This window comes from Oratosquilla oratoria, chromosome 14 (assembly GCF_046742065.1).
Source record: "Oratosquilla oratoria isolate Oo_2021 chromosome 14, ASM4674206v1, whole genome shotgun sequence".
Taxonomy (NCBI): domain Eukaryota; kingdom Metazoa; phylum Arthropoda; class Malacostraca; order Stomatopoda; family Squillidae; genus Oratosquilla; species Oratosquilla oratoria.
The window spans coordinates 18,681,669-18,691,459 of record NC_134790.1 but is presented as its reverse complement, the minus strand read 5'-3'; positions in this window follow the sequence as shown (position 1 = coordinate 18,691,459).

The window sequence follows — 9,791 nt, the reverse complement described above, 5'->3', positions numbered from 1 at the left end:
AGCGTATTTCAGCCTCTGAGAAAGCAAATAAGATTCTAGGACTGATTGCGCGATGTTTTGATTTCAAAAGTCCATCACTCATTAACAAGCTATATAAATCGTTAGTTCGTCCACATTTGGAATATGCTGTTTCTGTATGGTCACCGAATCTCATTAAAGACATTGACAGACTGGAAAAAGTACAACGGCGAGCCACAAAACTGATTCCAAATATCAAAAATAAATCATACGAAAATCGAATAAAACACATGAATCTGTTTTCCCTAAAAATGCGTAGACTCAGAGATGACTTGATACAGGTCTTTAAGATTTTAAAGGGAATTGACAACATCAAAAGTGGCAAAATTTTCACATTGAATGAGAATCAGACAAGAAACAATGGTCTCAAACTGTCCGGAAATAGATTCAATTTGGAAGTAGGTAGAAACAACTTTGCCAACCGTGTAGTAAATGAATGGAATAAACTTCCTGCACAGGTAGTGCAATGTAGTTCAGTTCGAAGCTTTAAGAATCATTTAGATAAATACCTAAGTAAGATGCTGTAATGATTATAATTTATCTTATATTGTTTGTTTTTGTTTTGTTATCATTTGTCTGTCTGATTTTCATTTATTATTAGTTATATGTCAATTTATTATTTTTACTATTTACCTGTTTGTTTATTATTTAACTATACCTATGCATTTATTTATGTATTTTATTTGTTATTTACATTATTATAGTTTTTATTTATTGTTTTATTATTAATATGATTTTTTTTCCGCATCCGACCTAGATATGGATCAAAAGGTTTCCTGTCGGCATGCTCCGCCTTTGTAATCCTTTGTAATAATAATAATTATAATAATAATAATGATAATTCATACATATATAATGATACTTATACTACTACTACTACTATTCTACTGTCATTCTTTGTTACACTATCAATCTGTGTCGTGAGGAACCTTGGGCCCTGGAGTGGTCTTGCCCCGCGGAAGAATAAGGAAGTTGGGCGAAGAAGATTTTTAGTTTTGGTCCTAGAAGAAAGCTGTGGGACCTCCTGGGGATAAGACGCCACCGAAGAACGTCCCTTCGAAGAATGGCTTTGAAAGCCATGCAGTGACTGGCGCTCCCCCGAACTCCTCAAAGTCCCTTCAAGACGATGCGACGCCATGGCCCGGGCAGCCGACGCGTCATTGTCAAGACCTTTATGGACATTGAAGAACTTATGGGCTTTTTCAAACGGGCTAAGAAAAAGGGCCAAAAGGTCATTGAAGAGACTATACGGTCCTCGAGGAGAAAATCAAACGCTTTTTCCAACAGGCTTCCGCATTACGAGCCAAAGTTGATGTGAAAAGGTCATTACAAAGACCTTATAGGCTCTGAAGAACGATTATGGGCTTTTTTGAATGGGCTTAGTAAATGGACAGACTCGGTGCGAAAAAAGACATTGAAATCTTGATGTGCACATTTTTTGGGCTTTATGATTGGGCTTCATAATAAGATGATATCATTGGGCAAAGCACAAGGAAAACGATCACAAAAACGATCTTTTGTTCTTTGGAAAGAAATTTCGGGCTTTTCGAATAAGCCTCGCGAGGCTGGAGCATTTTCACTTGGGCTAAAAGAAGCTTTTAGTTGCTTGCAGGCCAGCAGGAGCCATAAGACAACAAATCGACACAAGTTACTTGGGCGAATTGGGCTAGCCCTCAGCTGAATAAAATCCTTTGCTTTTATATTGGACAAAATTCCTACATTGTTATTAGTTCAGTGACATTGGCAGTATTCTTTATCATATTATTTTGTCTAAAGGCACAGTTACACTGCTTGAATTAACATATTTCTATTTTTGTGGGAATAAATCATATTCATAGTGATGGACATGTCTGAATAAAATACAATTATGTATAAAGGCAGAGTGCTCCTATATTTGACTGGTAGATCGCATTAGGGTAACTGTGGAAAAAGTAGATCATATCTTGCAAAAGGTTCACCTGGTTTGTGTGTGTATGTATATATATATATATATATATATATATATATGTGTGTGTGTGTATGTGTGTGTGTGTGTGTGTGTATGTATGTTCTCTCACCTTCTCACCATACACCAGGTAGGGCTATGCCCTGTCAGCGATGATGCCTCACGAAGTCCCTCCACAAGTCCCTATCAGCATACAGCTGCACACTCTCCACATCTTCCATAGTTCTTCCTCTTGACTCTATGGCTTGTCTGATACCGTCTCTCCATCTCTTCCTGGGTCTTCCTGTTGGACGCTTTCCTTGTGGCTGCCACTGGTAGTATTTTAATGGGTACTGATGCTCATTCATCCTCATGACGTGGCCAAACCATCTTAATTGGCTTTTCTCTACATATTCTAATATTGGCTCTATTTCCAGCTCTCTTCTTATTTCTTCATTTCTTATTCTGTCACACCTTGTTACACCTTTTATTATTCGCAGTACTCTCATCTCTGCTGCTTGTATCTTACTTTTTAGCCTTTCTGTCAATGTCCATGTTTCTGACCCATATGTTAGAACTGGTCTTAAAATATTTTTGTAAATTGTTAACTTAACCTGCTTGGGTATAAGTTTTTCTCGCATCAATGGATATAGCGTTCTTAAATTATTTGTATGGCACTGTATTCTATTTAATATTTCTTTTTCCATTTGACACCTTTCATCTATCTTTACTCCTAGGTATTTAAATTCTTCAACTAATTTCAGTTTTTCGCCTCCCAACCATATTTCTATCTCTTCTTTTTGCCTTGCGACCATCATTACTTCTGTTTTATTTGTGTTTATTTTCATTTTCACTCTTTTCAATGCACTGTTCCAAGCAGTTAATGCATTTTGAAGTTCAATGGGGTTGTTTGCAACCAGTGCAATATCATCTGCGTATGCCAATGTAATAACTTCCTCTCCAGATCTCAAATTTTTCATACATTTGTCCATAAAAAGTACAAAAAGCAATGGGGATATAACCCCACCTTGTCTTACTCCAGAATTTACATCAAACCAGTTATCCTCGCGAGTTTGTGTTCTTACAGCGCTGGTACATTTACTGTATAGACTTTTGATTGCTCTAACAAGTAATCTATCTACACCATATATAGGGTCTTCCAATGTATCCCAAATCATCTCCCTTGGTAGCCTGTCAAAGGCTTTTTCTAAGTCAACAAAAGCTATACACACTGGTTGATCCCATTCCCATCTCTTCTCCATCAGCATTTTCAAGGAGAAAATTGCATCTGTTGTACCTCTCTCAGGTCTAAATCCATACTGTCCCTCCTCTAATTTTTCTTCTACCGTCGCTCTTAACCTTCTTTCAAGTATTCTTTCATATATCTTCTCCACATGTGATAATAAGGATATTCCTCTCCAATTTTTGCATTCTGACTTGTCGCCTTTCTTTGGTACTTTACATATAATGGCTTTCCCCCAATCCTCTGGTACTCTACCTTCACACCAAGCTACATTGAAAATTCTCGTTAGCCACGTGACTGTGTTTTCATTTCCTTTTAGCAGCTCTACAGGTATGCCATCGCATCCAGGACTTTTTCCATTTTTCATTTTACTGATGGCAACTCTAGTTTCTTCGATAGATATTTCGTGGTAGTAGTTTAGTCTCAGGCTGGTGTTTTCACACTCATCGTCCAATTCCTGAGGATTCAATAATTCTGAGAAATATTCTCTCCACCTTTCATCTACTTCGTTCTCATCTGTTAGTAACACTCCGTCTTTATTCTTAATTGTATTTACTACTGTTTCTTCGCCCCTTTTATAACTCTTTGCCAAACTATATATGAGCTTCCTAGTTCCCAGCAGATCCTCTTCAAGCTCTTTTCCCAATTTCTTCCAAGAATCTCTCTTGGCTCTTGCTTTTACTGTCTCTGCTTCGTTTCTTGCTGTTTCGTATTCCAATCTATTTTCTGGGGTCCGTCTTCTCATCCATCTTCTAAAAGACTGACTCTTCTTTTTAACAACATCCCGGACTTCATCCGTCCACCATATAGTTTTCTTTTTTCTCCCACCACTTATTTTCTTGGTCTCCAGGACCTCTTTTGCTATTTTTGTAATTTTATCCTTCATGCCTATCCATTCTTCTTCAATGTCTCTGATTTCTTCCGGCTCGCTCAGATAAACTTCTGAAATCTTTTCCTTATATAATCTTGCCTTTTCAGGTTCTTTTAGATTCTCTAATTTAATTCTTTCTCTGACAAGTTTTTTCATTGGCTTTGGCTTCCTAATGTTGAGTTTCGCAAGAACTAAACGATGATCCGAGTCAAAGGAAACCGATGGTATGCTCTTGACATCATTGAAAAGTTTCTTGTTAGTTGTTAACATAAAGTCAATCAGTGATTTTTCAGTATATTCACCAGTTACGTTATTCCACCGATACCAGCTCCATTTATGACTTTCTCTATGCTGGTAAAAGGTATTCATCACAGACATGCTATTACCTATGCAGAAATCTATCAGTCTTTCTCCTTCATCATTTCTTTCTCCAACACCATGTGCACCGATGACGTTTTCTATATTATTCCTCTGTCTTCCTACATGTGCATTCATGTCTCCCATGACAACTTTGATAGTATTCCCACATGAATCCAGGGTACTTTGTAGTTTTGTATAGTATTCTACTTTTTCTTTTTGAGGCCTTCCCTGGTGAGGTGCATATACCTGCACAAAAGTTATTCTTTCTGCATCCACTTTTATTGTTATTGCTAGAATTCTTTCATTAATATAAAAAATGTTCTCTACTTTTTCTGCAATAGTTGGTGTTAGAATAAAAGCCACCCCATATTTTCTTTCACTATCCATTCCTTTGAAAATTAGCTGGTAGTTGTTGTGAATTACTTTTGTTCCCTCTCCAAGCAGTCTGGTTTCACATATTCCCATTATTTCAATGTTTCTGTCAGTCATCATGTCTACGACTTCTTCCAACTTATCATTCATTGTAGTGGCATTGATGGTTGCTATTCGTGTATTCCTTAAAGAAGGTCCAGTGTCATTTCGTGATCGTTGCCGTGTGGTCCATCCAGTCCGAGGCATCATCTGTGTTGCTTGAGCTGTATAGTAAGGCCACCGGCTAGCTAGGCCTGTCGTGGTCTACCGCTGTCGTTAGCGTTACCCAGGGAGCACTACGTGGAAGTGACAGTCGGATTTTTCCCCCCTGTATGTATGTATATATATATTAGATTGCACTAATGTCGTAACACATTGGTAAAATTTAAACTTAGAACCCTGTGTCTTCCCATATCCCCCTTCATGTACCTCATTACTAGGTATATATTCTTGTACTATACCTTTGTAATCATTCTGCTGAAAAGGACCACAGAGAGTGGTCGAAATATACAGGAACAATCATCTCACTTTTTATCTTTTTCCACCGACAGTGGGTTCTAAGTTTAAATATATATATATATATATATATATATATATATATATATATATATATATATATATATATATATACAGTATATATATATATATATATATATATATATATATATATATAAATTTTGCAGAAATCCACTCGGGAAATATACACTATGATCCAAACGTTTTCGTCCCTTTAGACATCTTCAGATATTCCCTGAAGATGTCTGAATAGACGAAAACGTTCGGATCATAGTGTCATATTTCCTGAGTGGTTTTCTCCGAACTCTTACATTTACGTGTTTTAGTGTATTGTGTTGCATACACACACACACACACACACACACACACACACACACACACACACACACACACACACACACACACACATATATATATATATATATATATATATATATATATATATATATATATATAATATCTTTTTAAGGTGACCCAGTTCCTATATATTTAAGGTGACCTCGTTCCTACATGCTCTATCCTAGATACTCTCTTCATTTACTCTTTATCCTTCTTTTCTCCTTTTCTATCTTGTTCTCTTCCTACTCCCTTTCTCTCTTAATAGAATAGGTTGGCGTCAACCAGGATAGAAGGGAAAAGGACTACAATGTACAGAAGGTATTACAACCTCAGGGAGGCTGTCACACACCCCTGGGGGGACGGGGGGTCAGGTTGCATGTCCTGGGGGTCCTATGAAAGAAATGGGGTGTTGAGGGAGCCTACAGGAATAGTCTCCCCTCCCCCCCAACAGTTTTGGTAATTGATGTCCTTCTGAGCATTTGAGATTTATTTTATTTTATTTATTTATTTTTTATTTATCTTTTTTTTTTTTTTAAGTGAAAGTAGTATATTTTTATATGTTGGCTGTGTCCACAGGACTAAGCTAAAAATCAGAAAGAACATTGGCAAAAAAAAAAAAAAAAAAAAAAAAAATCTTATCGTTACCAGAAAGGGGCCACATGTGACTGAATGAAATAGCCTAACAGCAGGCTCATACGAAGGACAAGTACCACCCAGTACGCCAGGGAATTCATCGCGTCTTCGTGACGACCACATCTGCCGGATTACCTGCAAGACGAAAAAAGACCTTCAAGAAAGGAATCCGGAATCACTTGCCGCCTGGGACAAGGTCGTTCCATATGGGACTTCTTGGGGGGGAAGGGAGAGGGTTTGGGGGGGAGGCTTGGGCTGCAGGGGGAAGGCTTGGGGGGGGTCTTGGATGGGACCTGGGGGGGGGGAAGGGAAAGGCCAAGCACCACATATAAAAGGAGATGTCTCACCGATCTTGCATTGTGTGTCACTTCTTCCCGAAGTGTGACAACATGAAGGTTCTGGTAAGTACTCGAAGTCTCCACAAGAACGAAAACTTCGATGTTTGGTCCCGGAGAGATGGTTTCTCTAAGTATTCCTTTCTGTTGTTTTTCGTGTTAGCTTGCTATGTTATTGTTGTGTTTTGATTAATAGTGAAGGTTCTTAAAGGGAAAGTCTGTTGTTTGTTTTGTGTCCGTCGTGTCTTGATTTTAGTCTTCCTGTTCTATCAGAAGTAAAAAATAACGAGAGCCTAAAGTTAGTGTGGTTGCCTAAGGCAGAGATAATTAATCATTAAAATCTATCTGTCGATAGTTAGACCCATCCTTGGTCTCAGTCCCATAGAATATTAGTTCACTAGAATCAGTACAGAGGAGAATAACAGAAATGGGCTTAGAAACTTACCTTACGATGACAGGGTAAGGCACCTTGACTTACACTAAAATGACAAAGTGCGGGGGTGATCTAATAGAGGTATTCAAATGGGTTAAGGACTTTAACAAAAATGATGCAGACAAGGCCATCATATTAAGACAGCAGGGCAGGGCTCGTAGTAATGGATTTAAATCGGACAAATTTAGATTTAAGAAGGAAACTAGCAAGAACTGGTTTTCCAATAGAGTGGTTGACGAATGGAATTGACTAAGAAACCATGTAGTTAGTGAGCACTAAAACAATTGGTTGTTTTGAGGTCACCTAACTGTATGATTAGGGATGATAGGCGGAAATGGACATGAAACTGCCTAATGTAGGCCTTATGGTCTCTTGCAGCCTCCTCCATTTTTCTTATGTCTCCTTCAGGTTCTCTTGGTTCTTGGCGCCATGGCGGCCTGCGAGGCCAAGCCTGCGGCCGACCCTCAGCTCCTCCTCCACTCCGGATACCCCGTGAGCCCCATCGTCTCCGTCAAGTCGGAGCAAGCGGAGCCCCTCACCTACGAGTACACCGTCCCGTCCGCTTACTCCGGAGGATTCCCCCACTACGGCGCCCTGCCCCACGCTGCTGGCCTCCCCTGGGGCGGCTACAACGCTTTCCCTTACTACAACAACAACAACCCCTACTACTACAACCCCTACTTCAACAACCCCTTCCTGACGCCGGCCAAGGCCGCAGAGGAGCCCGCCGCCGCCGCCGCTCCTGCCGAAGAGGAGGCTGCCGAAGCCCGCAAGAAGCGCGAGGCCGACCCCCAGTAACGTTCTTCTTGAACCCTTACAGTACCTCCCCGTCAGCGCTGACGAAGACGCCGCCGCCGCCGCCGCTCCCCTCACCTACTCCTTCCCCGCCGTCGGGGGCGTCCACCCCTTCGCCTACGGCGGATTCGCCCATCCCGCAGCCTGGCCCTACTACGGCCACCCCTTCGGGTACCCCTTCGCCAGCAAGGCCGAGTGAGGATCTTCGGACGGGAAAGGGACCCAATCCCATCGTGAAGGACGCGCGCAAGACACGGACTCGGATTTTCTTGAAGATCTGAAGAACACCCCCCAAAAAAACTCACGGAAACCTCGATGTTGTCCTTCCTTTAGCTGGAGGAGGACCAAGGAGGACTCTGAAGTTCTCTTGAAGTCTGGGCTCACCTTCTTCGACCTTCTTCAGCGACTTCTTCTGGAAGTAGGTACACTAGGGAAGGAAAAAAATCAAGGAAGCTTCTGTCTTTTTTCTCCAGTGGGAGGGGAAGAACTACGGAGGACTTCTTCTGAAGACCTCTGGGATCCCCTTCGACGACTACGTCGTGAGATAAAAATGATTCATTTCTCTTCATTCATCTGGAATAAACATCTTTACTTATTCTCCTGGAGTCTGCTTTTTACCAGTACGATTACTAAATTGTTTATTTTAATGGCAATTTTTAATTGCCTTTAAATATACAGTACTTAAGTAAAGTACATAACATAAATATGAATACCACAACGGCTGACATTAGGGGTGCGGTAGGTCAGTGTCGCATATATGTGCTAGAGCCTCATCAGTATGGTCGAGCTGATCAGACTGATTTCAGATTTCATTTACAGCCACAGCCATACCAACATACCACAAACTCCACATGCAGCACTTCACACCATACATACCAACATTATACCAAGCCGAACTGAGCCATCATGGTGATGTACAGAGGCCGTATCGTTCCTCAGGGGGATAGGCCGGTCATGCAGTGGACCATAAAGTCTGATTATTAGAAATATCGGACTATATTTCTCTGCTATTTTGAAACACGGTCGAATTGGAACGAGCGATAACTTCTTCGGATGAGCGATGACTAAAGGAAAACGCTAGATCTCCTCACAGTCCATCCAACAGTTCCCATAATATTTAGTACGACAGCAAAATAATTCGCCCAACAATGTGATCAAATACACCTTTTATGTCAGACACAACACTATAGAGTCGCGCGGTAGCCCAATGGATACAGTGTCGAACTGATGAGCAGGTGGGAGTGAGTTCGATTCCTGGGGGCCACTGCGGGCGTTGTCCCGTTCGTTCCCGACAACCCTGGCCAGGTGGGGAAGCGACCCAAACACCGGTCTACAAAAAAAAAAAAAAAAAACCGGCTTGCCACGACTGACAGGTTTTACCTTACTACGGGATGGTGATTTTTTAAGGTGAGTCTCACACACTATACGCTAAATATTCTTAATCCAACGTCCTTGGATGGCTGTAGGATGCTCATGCACCCAAATGGTTCCATATTCATCCACTCAGTACCATAGCGGATGATCATCCAGTACAGTAAGATCCCGCTAAGGTAAGTCATCGATTTGTGCATCTTACAGAATTATGGCATTTGACCTTATACACCTTCAGACCTTCCACCCTTCTTCCCCCTTCCCCCTCCTCTTCTCCCCCCCCCCCCCGTCTCATCTTTATGGATTCAGGATGTCAGCTGGTCAGCCGGCGCGCCTGACAGCTGGTTGTTCTGTCAGTGGACGGGGAAAAGGTTTTGTCCCCTTTCGTCTGTGTCATTGTCATACATACGCATACATGCATCCGTGCATATATTTACACAGCTACACGTGTGCATATGCTGTGTACACGTACGTACCGTACACACACACACACACACACACACACACCTACAGGGAGAGACAGAGAGAGAGAGAGAGAAAGA